General features: G+C 37.6%; 1 long non-coding RNA gene across 1 annotated transcript in view; it reads right to left on the bottom strand.

Moving 5' to 3' along the window:
* Window positions 1-15883: 15883 nt before the first annotated feature.
* Window positions 15884-18432, bottom strand: part of LOC113526086 (uncharacterized) — a 4428-nt gene continuing 1879 nt past the window's right edge. Inside the window, exons 4-5 of the long non-coding RNA XR_004578247.2 lie at window positions 18152-18348; window positions 15884-16003 (exon numbers count right to left, since the gene is read on the bottom strand). This is a non-coding gene — a long non-coding RNA (uncharacterized LOC113526086). The remainder of the gene's footprint in view (window positions 16004-18151; window positions 18349-18432) is intronic.

The following is an 18432-nucleotide window of genomic DNA, read 5'->3' as shown; positions in this document are numbered from 1 at the left end:
CTAACACCAATCATTTATAAAAATTTATATTAAAGCATAGCTTGGAAAATTCTCCCCCTTTTATTAAAAGTCAATACCCAGAGTTAGCTATTAAAGAATATCCTGACTTCTCTTTAGCTTTTTAAGTGCGATGCAACCTTTCTCTGCTGTTAATCCTTCAGTTTACTGCCTTCTGGACTTTCCTAAAATAGCCTATAAAAGAAAAAATAATAGGACATTACATCATCACCAAGTCAGTTAAAGCCAGGTATAGGCTTATAATTGCTTTATAAAATGGGGACCATATAGCAGAAAGAATTAAGATAATCTGATGAGACAATTTCTCACTTCAGAATATCTGTTTAGCTTTCTGTTTAGTAAAAGCCATACTCCCTGTTGTAAACTATTTAGCTTGAACTGTTTAGCTTAAACTGTTGAACTGTCCAGCTTGTTAAATTGATGCAATTTTTAGACATAGTTTGATAAAATGAACACATTTATTTGTAGTAGCAACAATACAACACAAATTTAAGCTATTCCAGAGCTATTCCGATTTTATCAATGTGCCCTAGATAGATTATTAAGCAGTATAATACAGTATGATTTGCCTGTCTACACAATTGTAATGTTTTATATACATATTATATACTATTAAAGTATATATTAGTATCTCTCTCTGGATATACTGTATATACAATGGATATGAAAAGTCTGTACACCCCTATTAAAATGGCAGGTTTTTGGGAAGTAAAGAAATGAAACCAAGATAAGTCATGTGAGAACGTTTTCCACCTTCTATTTGAAATTACAAAAATTAAGTGAAAAACAATCAGAAACTTTTTTAGGGAAAAAAAAAAAAAATTACAATAACCTAGTTGCATAAGTGTGCACACCCATAAACTAATACATTGTTGAAGCATCTTTTGATTTTATTACATCACGCAATCTTTCTGTCTAACATCTTGACTTGGCAATATCTTCCTACTCTTTCTTGCAAAAACATTCTAGATTCATCCATCTCCTGTGCACAGCCTGTTTGAGGTCACCCCACAGATTTTTTTTGTTGGATTCATGTCTGGGCTCTGGCTGGGCCACTCAAAACATTGATCATCTTTTAAATCATTGCTTTGTTGATTTGGATGTATGCTTTGTGTCATTGTCATGCTGAAAGGTGAAATTCCTTTTCATCTTCAGCTTATTAGCAGACATCTGAAGGTTTTGCACTAAAATCGACTGGCATTTATAGCTATTCATGATTCCCTCCACCTTGATAAGAGCCCCAGTTTTGGCTGAAGAAAAGGAGGCCTAAAGCATGATGCTGCCACCACCATGCTTCACTGTGGGTATGGTGTTCTTTGGGGATGTGCTTTTTATTTTGAACCAACCATAACTTTTTGAATTGGCCTCATCAGACCATAACACATTTTGGCACATGGTTTGGGCTGATTTAGTTGAGCTTGGATGTTTTTTGTGAGAAAAGGCTTCTGTCTAGCCACCCTACCCCATAGTCCTGACATGTGAAGAATATGAGATTGTTGTCACATGCAGAGAGTAATCAGTACTTGTCAGATATTCCTGCAACTCATAATGTTGCTGTAGGTCTCTTGGCAACCTCCCTGGTAAATTTTTGTCTTGTCCTTCTATAAACTTTGGAGGGATGTTCTGTTCTTGGTGCTCCACTTTCTCTATTTGTTGATGATGGCCTTCACAGTGTTCCATGGTACATCTAATGTTTTGGAAATTCTTTTATATCCCTCTCCTGATTGATACCTTTCAACAAGTGAGATACCATGTATGCTTTTTAAGCTCTTTGTGGACCATTTTTATTTTTCCTATTTTTCCCTAAAATAATGCTGATCATTTTTCACTTAATTTTTATATGTTGTAATTTCACATTGAGGGTGGAAAAAAATTCTGACATGATTTTTATTATTTTTTTTTTTAATCGCCTGCCATTTTAACAGTGTGTGTAGACTTTTTGTATCCATTGTATATATGGTGTATTTCCACACAGAGAAACTATTATATAATTTCAGGCATTCATAATTCTATCATCCTTAAAAAAGAAAGACAAATCTACACTCATGTCAGACAATTTTTGTCCATGATTGTTCCAGATGTATCAATCGGCAAACATATTATTAATATATTATTATATTACTGAATTTAGATGTTAAGTACTATCAAATTTGTGCTTTTACAAAATAGAATAGATTTATAGCACCATGTAGCTTGTACAAGTCTTTGGATCTGTAACATTTATCTGGCCAACTTGCTTTCTCTTTGATTTCATGCCTCCTGGAGATCTACAGCAGATTGTATTTACAGTCCACATCTAACAAAATTCATCTAATTCAACTACATCATGATACAACTGTTAGCTTGAACTCCATCATGCAACTCACTAAATGTGTAAATTTCAGAGGAAACAGATGCCTGAAATATGCAGAAACATCATATACATGTATATCTATACTTTGTTATTCAGATTGTTTTATTCAGAAATAACCAAAGGTCATCCTTTCTTTAAGTTACATATGTTGTCTCTACTTTGCAAAATTAATACATTAATACATTTTCTATGTGTTATAGACAACACAGTACATTCAATCTTAATCAGCCATTTGAAAAATAAACTAGTTTACATACAATATGTATTATAAAACAGTTGTGCAAATGGACATGTGTAGGCCAAATTGGTCTGAACTGCAGTTGTTCACCTTCTAAAGAGCCTGATAATAGTTACTGAGTGTGATTTGAGTTGTCAAATCACTGAAGTTATATCTATATAAATTTATTGTTATTTGTCTAACACAGTATATTGGAGTCGAAATTCAGTAATGTTTAATGCAGACTTTCAGCTTTTATTTTGTTATTTACACCTATATCAGGTATTTTTTTAGGGAACAAAAGTAATCGGACAATTGGCTACTCAGCTGTTCTGGTTCCCTCTGTGCTGCAAACTTCCTCATTATTTCACTTACAGTTAAGCTGATAAAAGGTGTAGAGTTGATTTCAAGTGTGGTTTTTGCATTTAGAATCTGTTGCTGTTAACTCTCAATATGAAGCCTAAAGAGCTGTCACTGCCAGTGAAGCAATCCATCATCAGCCTGAAAAACAAAATAACCCCATCAGAAAAATAGCTGAAACATTAGGTGTGGCCAAATCAACTATTTTCTTACATTCTTAAAAAGAAAGCACTCACTGGTGTGCTCAGGAACAAAAAAGCCTGTACAGTTCTGGAATCAACATCCAATGGACAGATTAGACAAAGACCAACTTGCACCAGAATAACGGGAAGAGAAGAATATGGAGAAGGGAAAAAACTGCTCATGATCCGAAGCATACCACCTCATCTTATGGTATGGGCATAAATGGCTGGCAATGGAACTGGTTCCCTTGTATTTATTGATAATGTGGCTGCTGAAAAAACAGCATGATGAATTCTGAAGTGTATATTCCAATATTATCTGCTCAGATTCAGCAGTGCAGATGGACAATGAGCCGAAGCATACTTCAAAAGCAACTCAGTACATTTTTAAGGCAAAGAAGTGGAATGTTCTTCAATGGCCAAATCAATCAGCAGACCTAAATCCAATTGAGCATGCATTTCACGTGGTGAAGGCAAAACTGAAGGCAAAACACCCCAAGGACAAGCAGGACAGCTGCAGTAAAGGCCTGGCAGAACATCACCAGGGAAGAAACCCAGGATCTGTTGATGTCTATGGGTTCCAGACTTCTATTTCATCCCTCATAACTATCACTGAGAATACACTCACCAGGGTAGAAAAGATGACAAGCTGTACAAGGTGAGAGGATAAAAATGGGCCTTATGACGGCAATATTTTTTGCACAAACTGTCATGCATCACTACATGAATTTGTTGGAAGTTCTTGGCATGCATGTATATACACACAGAAGAAGAAGACTGATTCTCAATGCTCCTGGTTATTAGGAGGGGTGAAGTACAATGTTCAAAGGCTGCCAAAGTAAGAAAAATCCACTGTCATCTAATGAAAATCCTCCAAAAGCAGGATCAACTCAGTACATCCCAGCAGCGCCTTCAATAAAGGGTTCAATAAAGCTCATCTCATCTCATTTCAACTCATCTAATCTCATTCATGCAGCCATGTCTTTAATTTTGGTGCAACATCTATGTTTGAAAAGTGTGTGAGGAAATATTGTAAGGAAATATGAAAATGCTAACATCACACTTTACAGAGAAATTTCTTAAGGATAAAACTGACCCAACCTTCTAAAAAAACTTGTTTTGCCCACTCAGCCATTCAAGTGCTTGAAAGCCAAGCTCTAGCAGCTCATAATGATTTAGAACAATTAGATTTTACTTATGCTGAGTGACTTATCATCTAATCGTGTGAGCATCAGTGCCCTGTATGAGGGCTAGCTGATTTTAATATTTTAGGATTTAGCTTATGTCCAGTCTGCAATTCAGCAGTGTGAAAGCCAATCTATGAAACTAGAAATAAGTGAAATTCAACTCATACTGTATATGCATACTCAATATGTAGTCATTTTTTCCACAATGTAAACCAACTTTCAGAAACCAGGTGGGAAAAAAATAAGTACACCCCAGAATTCAGTAACATGTAGAACCACCTTTAGCAACAATAACTTTAAAAGGTAAACATTTTCTGTAGGAGTAGAAGTCTCTCACATTATTCTGGAGAAATTTTGGCCCACTCTTCTTTATAGCATTGCTTCATGTGAAAACTGTAATCAATCTCCTTGCTACACAAATGCACTATTTGTCCATGTGCTGTCATGAACATAAACATTTAATGAGCTTAAAGAGGCCTGTAGGTCACATGATGTGGCTCTTGGGTATTTCTTTATGTCTCTGAGCATTAACCTTGGACTGAATTTGCTGGGATGCCCACTCCAGGGAAGACTGGCATCTGTCTTGAAGGCTCTCCATTTGAAAACAACCCCTCTCACTGTAGAATGGTGAATTTCAAATTGTTTCGAGAAGGCCTTATAACCCTTTTCAGATTGATGAGCAGCAACAATTGCTTCTCTGTGGTCATGGCTGATGTCCTTTGTTCTTTGCATAATGTAGACACACACCTGAGTGCTCCAGAACACCAAACGGCCAGAAGGTCTGCTTTTATAGAGGTAGTCACACTTCTTCATGATTAAATAATCTTATGCATTTCATTAGTAATGCCTGGCTGCTAATTACTCTCTTAATGATTGTGGAAGTAGGAAGGGAGTACTTATTTTTTCCCCACCTGGTTTCTGAATGTTGGTTTGCTTTTTGAGGAAAAGTGAATACATATTGAAAGCTGTTGTGTTTTTTTTGTTGTCACCTGAGGTTATTTGTTTGTTTATAGAAGTTGGTGAGGACCACACAATTGTTATTTAGGCCTTGACAAATAAAAGCATAGAATTCATGAAGGGTGTACTTTCTTTTTCCCGTGACTGTATATTTGTCTTAGAAACACATTTTCGCCCTTAACATTTATCACAGCATCTTTAAGACAATGAAGAATACATATTCAATCTAGTATGTCCAAACCTCTAAATGTACATTTATTCAGTTAGTTCACGCTTCCATCCAAAACAACTTATGATTGAGCTGAGCAAATAAGGGGTTAAGGGCATTTCCCAAGAATCCAAAAGTAGCAGCTTTGTAATACTGGCATTTGAAATCTTAGCCTTTTGATTAGGAATCAAGGCCTAAACCACTGAGCCACCACTGATCATTGGGCTTCCTACAAGTCCTGGTACAGTGACTTCACAGTGTTTGTTAATTAAATTATCATAATTTAATTGCATTTAATAGAATGGCACCATATGTATGTTAGCCCAGACATACAAAATTAGACATATAGCCCTGTATGATTTGACAGGTGTTTCTAATTTTTGCTTGAACAAAGATTGATAAAGTGCTGTTTTAAAAGGGAGCTGACTGGACACCAAGTGTACATTTTTTTTCTCTCTCTCTCTCTCTCAGTAGTGCAAAAATGGGAGAAATAAAAAACCAAACCAAAATAAAATAAAATGCTAACAGATTAAACTAAACAAAAAAAATTGCAAATGATGTACATAAATTAAGGACAATGTAAAGGCACTACATACAGAATAATTGAAAAAAGAAAGATAAAATGAGTAAAATTACAGAAAAAAAGTAAAACTAATAATGGTAAGAAAAAATATAAAACAATAATAATAAAGAAGAGCAATCATAACAATTATAAGAAACACAAGGGTAAAACTGATCCTGATCACTGTCCCTCATATTGTGGCAGGCCGAGTCATGTTTCACAGCCAGATTGACCTCTTCTTTAGTGTGAGCATAGGTGGTATCCAGAAGGTTATCTAGGAGCATTTGTATTGTTTGGCTGCCTATTGCTTTCTGGTACTCCTCTGTGCTGTTTCCAGTCCATCTATATGGTTTTCTGATGGGTTGTGTGCTGATGTTAGTATTTGTTCTTCTGAGATGCACAGTGATTTGGCTGTGATCGGACAGGGGTGATTGGACAGTCGTTTATCATATAATCTACTGTGCTGTTCCCAAGAGGTGAGCAAAATGTAAATCTCCCTAAAGTGTGCCTCGTATTTTACCATTGACAATGTACAGACCCAGACTTTGACAGAGCTGCAGGAGATCTTTCCCATTCTTGTTGACAGTATGATCATTATTTCTATGAAGATGCAGAATGTTGTTACTTATACAGTAAAATTTACTATTAATGTACATAGTGCCTTGTGTGTCAGTAAAGTCAGGCTGTAATCCTGTTCTTGCATTTAGGTACCCACATATTTCCCTGGGCCTGGAAATAGCATGTCTCTTTTTCTAATGTATAAAACATATCTTCACTGTAGTGTGGGGACTCTGATGGTCGGATATAAATGGCATATAAGAAAATGTCTTTTAGTAACGTGAGTAGTTTTTAATTGAGTTTTAGCCAGATGGTATTGCAGGTTTTTACTGTCAGTAGGCTCCACGTCTTCTGTAGAATTACAATATCTATGTCTTTGGTACTGTTGTGGAAATCCGTATTTAAATTCTTCAGTCCAAAGGCTGATGAATTTAAACCTTGGATATTCCACACACTGATAGACACGGTCATTTTTATAGTGAGATATTGAGATTTTGTTTTTAAACGAGAGATAAACCTTTTCTAAAACACTTATCTACAAATATATAATGTCTAGAATATAAGTTATAAGATATAATAGAGATATTTGGTTGGCTACAAAAGAAATATTTTTATGCTCTTATATACTTATGCATCAATGCAGCTGTGCATTGATATAGTCCAGCAAATGTCTGATCTTACCCATTTCCAGTGTCTTTGTGTCAGCTCAACCCAGGCTAGCGACTCCAGTTCCCAACATGCACTGTGGCCTCCAAACATGGCTGCCCTGGACTCCATTTCCCACAACACACACTACCTCACTTGCAGTCACCGACTTTTGATTGTGCACACCTGGGTGCAATTACATACACACACACACACACACACACACACACACACACACCCTTTAAAATAGACTCTGACTTTGTTCTTTGTTTTGTGTATTTTGCCTACTCTTTAACATCCTGTTTGTTGATTGCCTGACCTCTGCCTTTTTTTTTTTTTTTTTTTTTAAATTATTGCTCTTTGTTTGTTTTGGATTGTTTGCACAAGCTTTATTAAATGCTGCCTTACCTGCAATTGCATCTGTCTCAACTATCTTTACATGGCACTTTGTCTGTTGAGGACCTGGGTGTAGATATAGTGCTGTGAAGGTGGTGCTGATCTGGTTGTGTTTCCAGCTGAGGGTGGTTGGTCCTGGGTGGTTGCTGGGGGCTGTGGACCCTCCATGGTTTTGGTCCTCTGTCTGGGGTGATGTCTTGCTGGTGATGGGGGTCTTTGGTGATTTTCAGCCGCAGGTTGGTGTCTCTGTTGGTGTGTAGCAGTAGGTGGGTGTCCTGCATTGGCTGCTTTCAGGTATAGTCTTGTAGAATGGGGTGGAGGTCCCCAGTGATGTTTCCATGTAGGAAGGGCACATGCCGTCTGTGCGCTGAGTGTCTTTATCAGGGTGTCCCTCTGTTTCAGCTCAGTTTTTTTTTTTTTTAAGACCAGTCAGCTCTTGTCTCAGGTGTTGTTTCGTTTCAGAAAGTTCCTTGCCCATTTGTGTTCTGTGAAGTCTCTTCCACGTCTCTCTCTCTCTCTCACACACACACACACACACACACACACACACACACACACACATAAAACAGGAGAAGCCCAGATGAAAATCTCATACATTTAATTTTTGTCAATTTTCCTAATTTTTCTCTCTTTTCTTACTTTTCATGTACCTTTCTAAATGAAAATGCAAACCTAATGCAGCATGAATAGTCTTTTTCAGAAATTTAAACAAATCCAATGTAAGAGGCCACACTACACCCCCAGCAGCAGCAGAGGGCAGCAGCGGCGCACAGTGAGAGCGGGTATTCGGGAGAACTCGGTTTAGTGGAATCTTCCAGGCTGATTGACCTGGAATGCCTGCACTTGCCAGGCAGGAAACTCAAGGCCAGCTTGTGAGGCAGCCCTTCATCATACCTGTGTGACCCGTGCGGTATGTCAGGCCTGAGGTAAGAGTAAAATGAAAACGAATAAAAGGGCGAGAAGAGGGAAAATAAGATTTGAAAAGCAACTGAAAAGAAAAGCAGAAAGAAAGTGGTGGACATGGGCAAGAGAGATTTAAGGCATGGCCTAAAGGAGAAAGAACCTAAGGCAAAGATATAAGACACAATTGAAAAGAAATGAGAATTAACAGATAAGAAGTATCTCTGTGCCTATTCCCATTTTGATATTTTATTTGTCCCTATTTAGTATAGATTTTGTTTGAGTACACCAGTCTGCTTTGTTTGTTTACTCAGGTGAGTTTGTTTACTTACTGAGGTGGTAGAGCCACCCACCCAGACCCTTCCCTAAACTTTTACCTTGCCTGCATATAAACCTTGCTTGCCCATTTATCTGTAAGTAAGCAGGAGTTTTCTCTCTGCAGTTGGGTCCACACTGAACCGTCCTGTAACATCCAAAGCATGCCTTATTTTCAGTTATCCAAGAATCCAAGCTTATACAAGAATTTAATGACTTCAGTGATGAACTACACCATTTGATTACTCTGCTAGTGGCTCCTGTATGAAATCGAAGGTAACAGATTACATACTATAAATTAACTTGGGACCAGCTGGTTAAAGGTAATTCCAAAAATAACTCAGAAGAAGGAAGGAAGTTTTGAGAAAAGGTCTAGCATCATCTGTGTGTATAAAGAAGGCCACTCTATTTGCCAGATCAGCACTCCACAGTTGGACATATTGTATATTTAAAAAAAATAAATAAATAAAAAATCAAAGACAAAGGAGGTGTGTGTGAATGAAAATAGACAACATGCAGGCATAATTGTGAGTAGACTCAAGAAAAAAAAAACAGGTGAGAAACAGTAGCGACTGCTTCAGACATCAAGGAGAATTACCATCAGTGAGAAGTAATAAAATGCATATTATAAAACAAGTTCACGAGTAATAAAATACAAGTAACAAAATGCATATTATACAACACTCGACCATACATTGGATGGATGGATACACATTTATAAAATATACTCCCATGCAGACTCTTTACTCGATGCATGTACATATCCTTCTGTAACAAGAGAAATTACCGTAGTTTGAGCAGGGGCGCGACTGCACATTTGTTGAGGGGTATGTAAGATCATGGTTGGTACCCTCCTCCGCCTCCCTTTCCCCAAAAAAGTAAGTATTTATATATATATATATATATATATATATATATATATATATATATATATATATAAAAGGTAAGTACACTACATGTAATCTGTTTTAGCATGCGTTGTTTTTCCATACAATTGTATTAGTGCCAGTAAATAAAATTTATGAAATATAATATTTACAAAATATTACCAGGCCCCACACACACATTTGTATTTGTGATTGAGGCCTATAGACATAATATATTCTAAAGTGTACACACTACAGTGGCAAGAAAATGTATGTGAACCTTTTGGACATGGTTGGTTTTCTGATCTTCATCAAATACACAAGTATAGAGAAAACACAATGTGACGCAACACAATTATCTTTCACGTCCTTATTGAACACAACCCAATAAGCGTTCACAGTGCTGTGGAGAAACTATGTGAACTTTGTGACTGTTGTTACCAGGACAATCCACAACTGTTGTGATAGCTGTTCATGAGTTCTTGTTTGTCTTGAGCAGTTAAAATGCCCACTGTAAACTTTTCACTTACCTGTTTCACAGTGCTGTGAATGATTAACACGGGATGTGTTCAATAAAGACACGATTATAATTTTTGTGTGTTATTATCCTAAACACATTGTGTTTGTCTATACTTGTGACTTGATGAATATCAGATATCATTGTCCAATTGATGATCTGGCCAATTAATGCAGAAAACGTAAGTGCGGTTTATAGCAGAATTCTGTGTATAATAGAGAATAGGCTTAGTGAACATACTCTGTTTTTTGTACCTTGGGGAGTTTGCTTTTCATTTATTACTGAAAGCTTATTTTAAGTACTTCTATACCACAGCAAAAACTACTAGCTTAACTAATAAAGTCAGTAATAAAACAAGAACAATTACCCAATTACAGACATAGATGAATAACAAAGTTACAAATAAAGTCAGTAACAGTAGTATTTAGGTGCAGAAATGTAATGATTAAGTGTAAAATAGCACAATAGTGATCACTGCATAAGTTACATACAGATTAATCTTTGTTAAAGCTGTGGTGGTGTTTGATTAGCAGACAGAAGCAAATTATTTATAGGCTGCTGTCTCTTTAATACCAAATGCACGGACGTAACAATGTTTACGGTTTCGGTTAACCGACTGTGTTTACCAGAATACTTGCCAAAACGGGTATTTTAACATAACTTTGTGTGTGTGTCCGTTCAAACGCAGAGAGGCATGAAAAGAGGAATCAATTCAGTGTTCACGCTGGTGTTTTGTCTTGTAAACTGGCAAGACAAAACACCAGCAAATGATAAACTTTTGCTCTGTGATGGTTAAACTTAACAGTTAATCCGCGAACCGTGGGGCCTGGTCAGAACACAATTTAAATACTATAAGTAGTAGTAAATGTAGTAAAAGTACATAAAGTATATTTTCAAAAACAGCGAAACAGGGTAATCAGAGGCAAAACAAAGGCAGAGTGATCAAACAGGCAGATGGTCGGGGCAGGCAGCAAGGAATAAGAAACGAGAAGAAACAGTCCAAGGTCAAACACGGTAATCCAACAAAGAAGATATAAATGCTCAGAAATGTCAGCCGGGGCAAAACAAGACTTCGCAATGAGTGAGCGAGAGGCGGAGGCTTAAGTAGTCCCGGTAATAGGCTGCAGGTGAGCTCGTAATCAGTGCTGGGTGCGGGGTGATGGGAAATGTAGTTTCGAGGGGAAAGTCAATACTCGGGTGATGGTGACCTCTGGTGACGATCAGGGGGAACCACAGAGGCCGGATTCGTTACACATTCCTTGCTTTTGTACTTGCCCATTTTTCAAGTATTTCATCAAATGAAGCTGACCTTGCTAGGTTGTTTTCAATGGAGATGATTGCCAGCTGGTCAAGTGATCATTGTTCATAGTTGAACGAAGGTATGTTTTAATAAGTTTAAGTTTGCTAAAAGATCTTTCAGCAGAAGCAACTGTTAGTGGCATTGTTAGAAACGCTCTTAAGGCTACTGTCAAATTTGGGAAGACCTTGTCAAGATTTTCCTGCAGAATAAAGTTCAGCTTGTCAATGGCTTTTTTGTGCCCTTTGAGAATTCGGCTTGCAGGGTAGATCTCCTGAATGATGTCTCTTGAAATGTCACTTGTTGTGAGTGCATACCTCATTACAGATTCCACTAGTTCTTCTTTTGTCATGGCTTCCATCTTGATTAAAAAACTAAATTTGTCAGAAACATGGCCAATATTTTTAAATCTGTCACTAAGTTCCTGGATAGCTGTGTCAACAATTACATTAAAGAGCCTACACCTAAAATGCATTTCAGGGTCTTCAACTTTGCTGTAATTGCTGGTTTCATCATAGAATTTTTTCTGTTTGCAGAGGCGATTTCTCCTGAACTCTGTGCTTGCGTCTAATTTAGTTGCCATTCTGCGTGCTATGGACATGGATTTTTGAAATCCCTCCACTCTATACTGAAACAAGAAGTCTTTCAGAGAACTGAGCAGCATAACAGCTGTGTCCAAAGACACATCTGCTGCTTGTAGTGCCTTGCTTATATGTGTGATCTCAGCCAAAATGTCATACCAAATTATCAAACACACAAGAAATTCCATGCGCACAATTTCTTTGGAGAGTGATTTAGCTTCTGATGCAATTTTACCATCTTTAGCCACTTTTCCAAGTTTTTCCAAAGCATCAAGAGCTCCCCCAAGCTGAAAACGCAGAGCTTTAATGGAATCCACATTGGCCACCCACCTGGTGTCACTCGGTGGCTTCAGTGTAATTTCCACAAATTCTTTCAGAATATTCCATCTCTGATGATGAAGATTGTATACAGTCTCTGAGGAGTGCCAAAGAAAGTTAAACATTCTCTGTTAGAGGATGCTGCATCACATTAAAGCAGATTAAGGCTGTGGCTACAACAATGAATGAATAATGCCTCTGGATTTTTCTCTAGAATTAAAGCTTGGACCCCTTTCTGAATCCCGCTCATATTGGAACCATTGTCATAACTCTGTCCACGACAATTAATTAACTCCAATCGTAAATTCTTCTCAATCACTTGAATCAGTTTCTCTGCTAGGCCTTGACCAGTTGTGTCCTTCACAGCGGTGAAGCCAATAAATGATTCATGTACACTTGCTTTTTTATTTTCATCTGTGTGGACATATCTTACTATGACAGAGACCTGCTCCTGATTTGAAATGTCAGGAGTGCAGTCAAATTCAGCAGCAAAATATTTTGCTGCTTTAATGCGTGTACAGATTTTGATGTCGATGCATTCAGATATAGACTGCAAAAACTCATTTTGAGTGCACCATGACAGGTAAGATGTTATTTTTTTGGAAGATGTTTCTCTCAGATGCTCTGCCATTGTAACATCATAACACGCTAGCAGCTCAGTTAAGCGAAGGAAATTGCCATTTTTAGCATTTCCTAATTGTTCTTTCTTCCGTCTCAGTGGCAAGTTTCTTTGAGCTTAAAAAAAAAAAAAAGGATGCAGTCAATCACTCTTGTCAATATATTTTCCCAGCGGGACTTTTCTGCTGCAATCACCTTTTGCAATTCACTATCAATTGTTCTTCCTAACTGCAAGCAAGTTGCCAATTCTTTCCATGAAAGGTAAGCATCTATATGATGGTTAGTTGTTTCATGATGCTGTAGTGTTTTTGAAAGACATTGCCAGTTGTTGTATCCCAACACAAGCCGTTTGTTGCATGCTTTGGCTCCACCAAATAATTTACATGCAAAGAAATACACTTTTTGCTTTTTTGGAATACAACAACCAGTCTTGCTCAGTTCTCTCCCCATTTGATAATAAGCGATAACAATAGGCGTTTGAAAAGCGCCTGTTACTCTTCTCAGGTCTAGGATATGGCCCATCAGGACATTTCAAAGGCCCTTTCTCAGTCAATTTTTGCCTAAAAGTGTCAGTAATTTGATAGGGTGCAGGCCAGTCTGATGGGTCCTCTAAATAAGGTCTTTCCTCTGCTACCTCCTCTGTTGCATCTCTGCATTCGCCTGTTATAGCTATCTCCTCTCCTCTGATGTCATTCTGAAGATGTGGGTCTCCATCTTTCCATGCACTAGATTTTTACAAGACAAACCAATACCTTAAGTCTGCAATACCCTAATCTGCGATGTTTCTTGATATTGTCATTGATAAGACATAAAATCTTGTATGGTGACTTCCTACCTGTTCTCTTCACCTGCTCTGAACTCATTTTCTATCATTTCTTCGTTGTCTTCTCCATCTTCATGGCTGAGTAAATGTAGCATTATGTTATTGTTATACATACTACAATGATAACTTTCAGTATGAAACTACTTCCATAAATATATTATGAAACAGTGGATAAAAACTACCAAAAATATTTTAAGTGATTTTAAAACCTATTAAAACTAGAATTAAAGTATTAAAAACTAAAAGATATGGTAGATCAGGGCCCGTATTCACAAAGCTTCTTAGAATTCTCTGAGAGCTCCTATCTTAGCCTAAAAAGTCCTAGCTAGGAGTCCTAGACTAAAAGTGATTTAGGAAACTTCTCAGAGCAACTCTGAGTAAGGAAAGTAGAAAAACCTTTATCTTAGTGAGGAGGTGTGGTTGACCCCATTGCTAGGGATGACGCAGCAGTTCAAGGACTGTGATTGGTTGATAAAAAACTATCTGTAAAGGTCATAAAATGCGCTCTTTGTGAAAATAGATTATATGATAATAGAATGGACAGTGAAATCATAAAATGTTTGTATTAAGAAATTGTATAATCATGAATACAGGCTACTTTATGCAAAGTTTCTGTTATAGGCTAAATATCTTTAAGTTAATTAAAACAGACAAATGTTGAAAATATGTCTACTTTTGAAGCAACCAATTTCCACGCAGTAGTTACTATATTTAAGTTCTTACATTTATTTACCATACTGATTTTATTACTTGTAATCCATTTCAGATTGATGGGAGCAAAATGGCTCACCTTTTAAAAATTTACATGTATATTTAAGACATGTCTATTTAAGTTGCACTTTTGGATGGTATGTAGCCAACAATCCAAGAGAGATGGAAGGAAGTAAAAGAACAAGAAAACCAAATTTGACAGAAGAGCAGTGTTTACTTTTAGCTCAGTTAGTTGAAGAAAATAAAGCAATTTTAAAACGTAAATTTGGCTCTGGCGTCACAGCTCAAGGAAAGAGGCAGACCTGGGAGAAAATATCTCAGCAGATAAACTCCTCATTCCCTCTGGTTGTGTGCACCTGTGAGGAGTGTGAAAAGCGGTGGTATGTGTTGCAGTCTCAAGCCAAGAGGGAGATTGCAGCACACAAACGGAATTCTTCAAGCACAGGTGAGTGATATTGCAGTATCTGGCTTGGTTAAATATGCCTACAGAACTATATATCTAAGCTACTGTGTTTTTAGGTGGAGGACCACCCGCTAAACAACTGTCTCAGGTAGCGGAAACTGTATTTAATGTACTTGGACACTCAGAAATATGTCACTGGGCTGAAGGAATTCACAGACAGCTCAGTGATCCAGCTAATGGGAATACAACAAAGGTAGGACAAGTAGGCAATAGGCAAATAAAGAGAAATATCAAGAACAAGTGCTGTTTAATATATAGACCATGTGCCATCTTTTGTGCTCTCGCATGTGAACAAAAAACAAAACAATAAATAAAAGAATTGTTTTCCGCATTTTCTGCAGCATGGAGCCGTCAGAGGAACCGGGGCCGTCAACGTTGCAGGTGTGTGACACTCAGCCTAAGCCAATGTATCAGATAAGCCTGCCTGCTGCAGCCACCCCAACACCATCCCTGCTGGACAGAAAATTGGAGATCGAAATTGATACCCTCACATAAGCTAAAAACTGAGCTGCTAAAAATAAGAAGAATGACAAATAGAAAGTGTATCATGGTCACGTGGTCTTTATAACAGCATTTGTGTTCAACTACAGTTGTATGGATTGTTTGTTCAATAGGCTACAGCCACCAGTTTGGATATTACATCAACTGTTACTTGCCTAAAATGCAAATTTGTAAATTGAGCTTTGTGACGAATCCCATTCTGGGACATGTCTCTCCCCTGGGTAAACTGAATGTCTTCATCATCATCATCTTCATCACCATTACCATGGCTGCTTTTCGAGAGGTTCTGGGATTTGTTGTGCTTTGCAAATGTTGTGAAGCACTGCACAGGCCGTAATGACTTTGCAGACCTTAGCTGATGACAGGCGCACTTCTCCATGCAACACATGAAACCTCCTCTTCAGCTGGCCAATACCCCGCTCAACTACTGAGCGTGTTTTCTTGTGGGCCCTAAAAGTCAGTGCAAAAGACATCACAAGTTAAGGTGGCCTAATGCACTCAGCAATAATGTGACTATGTTTGATTAAATAGCCTATCTCTTGTTTGTAGTATATTCAAGCACATTTGTAACTACATTTTATTTTCATACACAATGATTCACTGTTAGTCTTCTGTTTAGGTGCCTGTTGTAGTTTAGCTGTGGGTCTGGGTGGAGGTAAGGTGTGAGGAGCCATGGTTTGCATGGATAGCCACTGTCCTCTAACAAATGACAGTTAACTGTCCTTCAAAAAGCTGTCTCAGGCCACTCTCAGACAGTATCCTGGCATCATGTGTTGAGCCTGGCCATTTTGCAACAATGTCTAAAATCTTGTAGTCTGCACTGAAAACAAGTTGCACATTGATGCTATGCTATCTCTTTCTGTTGACAAAAACGTTTTCATTTTCCGATGGTGCGATTATGCAGATGTGCGTCCCATCAATAACACCAACAACACTGGGGAATCCCGATATGTCCATGAATGCCCTTTTGTGAGCCTGCAAAGTGTGAACGTCCAGTGGAAATGAAATGAACTGTGTCACTACACGAGACTGTGAAAGCGCTTCAATAGTTTGTGTGATCACTCTGCTGATGGAAGCTTGTGACAGAGACAAGTCATCACTACTGCACTGTTGCATTTTTCCAGTTGCCAAATACCTCAGTGTTGTAATCACTTTAATTTCTGGCGTTATGGTATTACTACATTGGGTGGGAGATGTGAATGCATCTCTAATAAGTTCGACTACAAACATTATCCCATCGCAGTCCAATCTGTAGCGTTTAATTAACTCACAATCGTTCAGTGTTTGGAGAATATGTCTTCTTTCCACCATTTTGTCCTCTGCTAAAGAAACTCTTAAGCCTCTTAAAAGTCTTCCTCTCTACTCTTAACAATTTTTACCTTAGGAGCTGTTTTTAGGGCTAAGATGTTTCGTGAATCATTTTTATCTTTACTAAGATTTAGTTCTAAATTTAAGGGGAAATTCTAAGAAAACGTCATAATTCTAAGAATTTTCTTAGAATTTCGTCACTAGGAGTAACTTTTAGGCTCAGGGAGCTTTGTGAATACGGGCCCAGCTGCCTGGCATACTGCACATTCTGACACCTGTTTAAAACATATATAAATAAATAAGAGTAGCTATCTGCTTGCATTTTTCTGTCACTTCAAGAACCTTTATGCTCCCACATGTTCCCGCACACTTTACCCTCTGTAGTGTGTGAAACTACAAATGATTTATCGGGAACCTGCACAGTGTTTTAAAATAACACTGAACGCTGCAAACTGGGGTGAGATTCCAAAAATGAAATGTATGGAAAAACAAGATTCTCAGCTCAGAGAGCCTTACAAATTATGGCAGAAGAGAGACAAGCTTTGAAAGACAAAGATGAGGAGAAATGAGTATACAATATACATGCATCAAGTGTCATCTTGGGCTTTGTTATTTGCTTATTCCAAATAAGCATTATTTATTCCACCCATGTCTTGATTAGATTTTTTTTTTTATTTCATATGTTATCACAAAAAAACAAAGTAGCAGTTTCATGGATAAATGTGATCTAGAAGATGTAAATGGCAAATATTAACCATATATGCTGTCTGCATTGGTTGTAATTGAGATAAAATCAACATCTGTTAAGTATTTTTACATAGATTATTATGGCTCTATTGTTTTATAAACACAATAATGTGGGTCCAGCACACCCGCGAATACTGGGTCTCATTCACACACATTTCTGGAGGATCGGGCGAGAGCGCGTCAGCAAACAGCGGCATGTTTGATGAGAGAAAAGCGCCTGCGGAAAGCCCTTATATCCTGTAGCTTGGGCGTGTTTTATGCAAATGACTAACTGTGTTTACACGACCGCTTATTTATAATACTCCTAATTCTCTAACATCAGAAATACACACATGAATTTGTTTAGGAAAGTACGCACGTGCTGTCAATTAGGCGGAGATTTTTGTGAAATGTTCTGTTCCTGCAAATACATAATTATCCACGCAATTCTCAGTGAATCAATCTCACTGAGTAACAAAAATACGAACAATAGAAAACATCAATAAAGTGAAACTCAATTAAAAGCAATAAAAAGTGCCTATTTTCCTCAGTTGTAGTGCTTACCCATTTATCTATGTCAGCAGACATCCCAGGCCTGAAAAACCTTTTAGAAATCGCATCTCTGGTCTTTTTTTGTCCAGTGTGAGCACCTGTGGAGCTGTCATGAAAATCACTAGAAATGGCGTCAGCCTCCTCTGTGCCTCTGACCACTTTTGTGTTTATGACCTTTCCGTGACCTTTCAAGTAGTACAGTGCTCCATCTATAAAATAAATAACAAATTTACATCCAATATATTAAACATTACTGGGTCGGCACAATGATTTGGCCTGCACGATAAACCACA

The sequence above is a fragment of the Pangasianodon hypophthalmus genome, chromosome 5, assembly GCF_027358585.1.
Source record: "Pangasianodon hypophthalmus isolate fPanHyp1 chromosome 5, fPanHyp1.pri, whole genome shotgun sequence".
In the NCBI taxonomy this organism is placed as follows: domain Eukaryota; kingdom Metazoa; phylum Chordata; class Actinopteri; order Siluriformes; family Pangasiidae; genus Pangasianodon; species Pangasianodon hypophthalmus.
The sequence above is the reverse complement of the archived record's forward strand: the minus strand, read 5'-3'. Positions and strand labels throughout refer to the sequence as shown.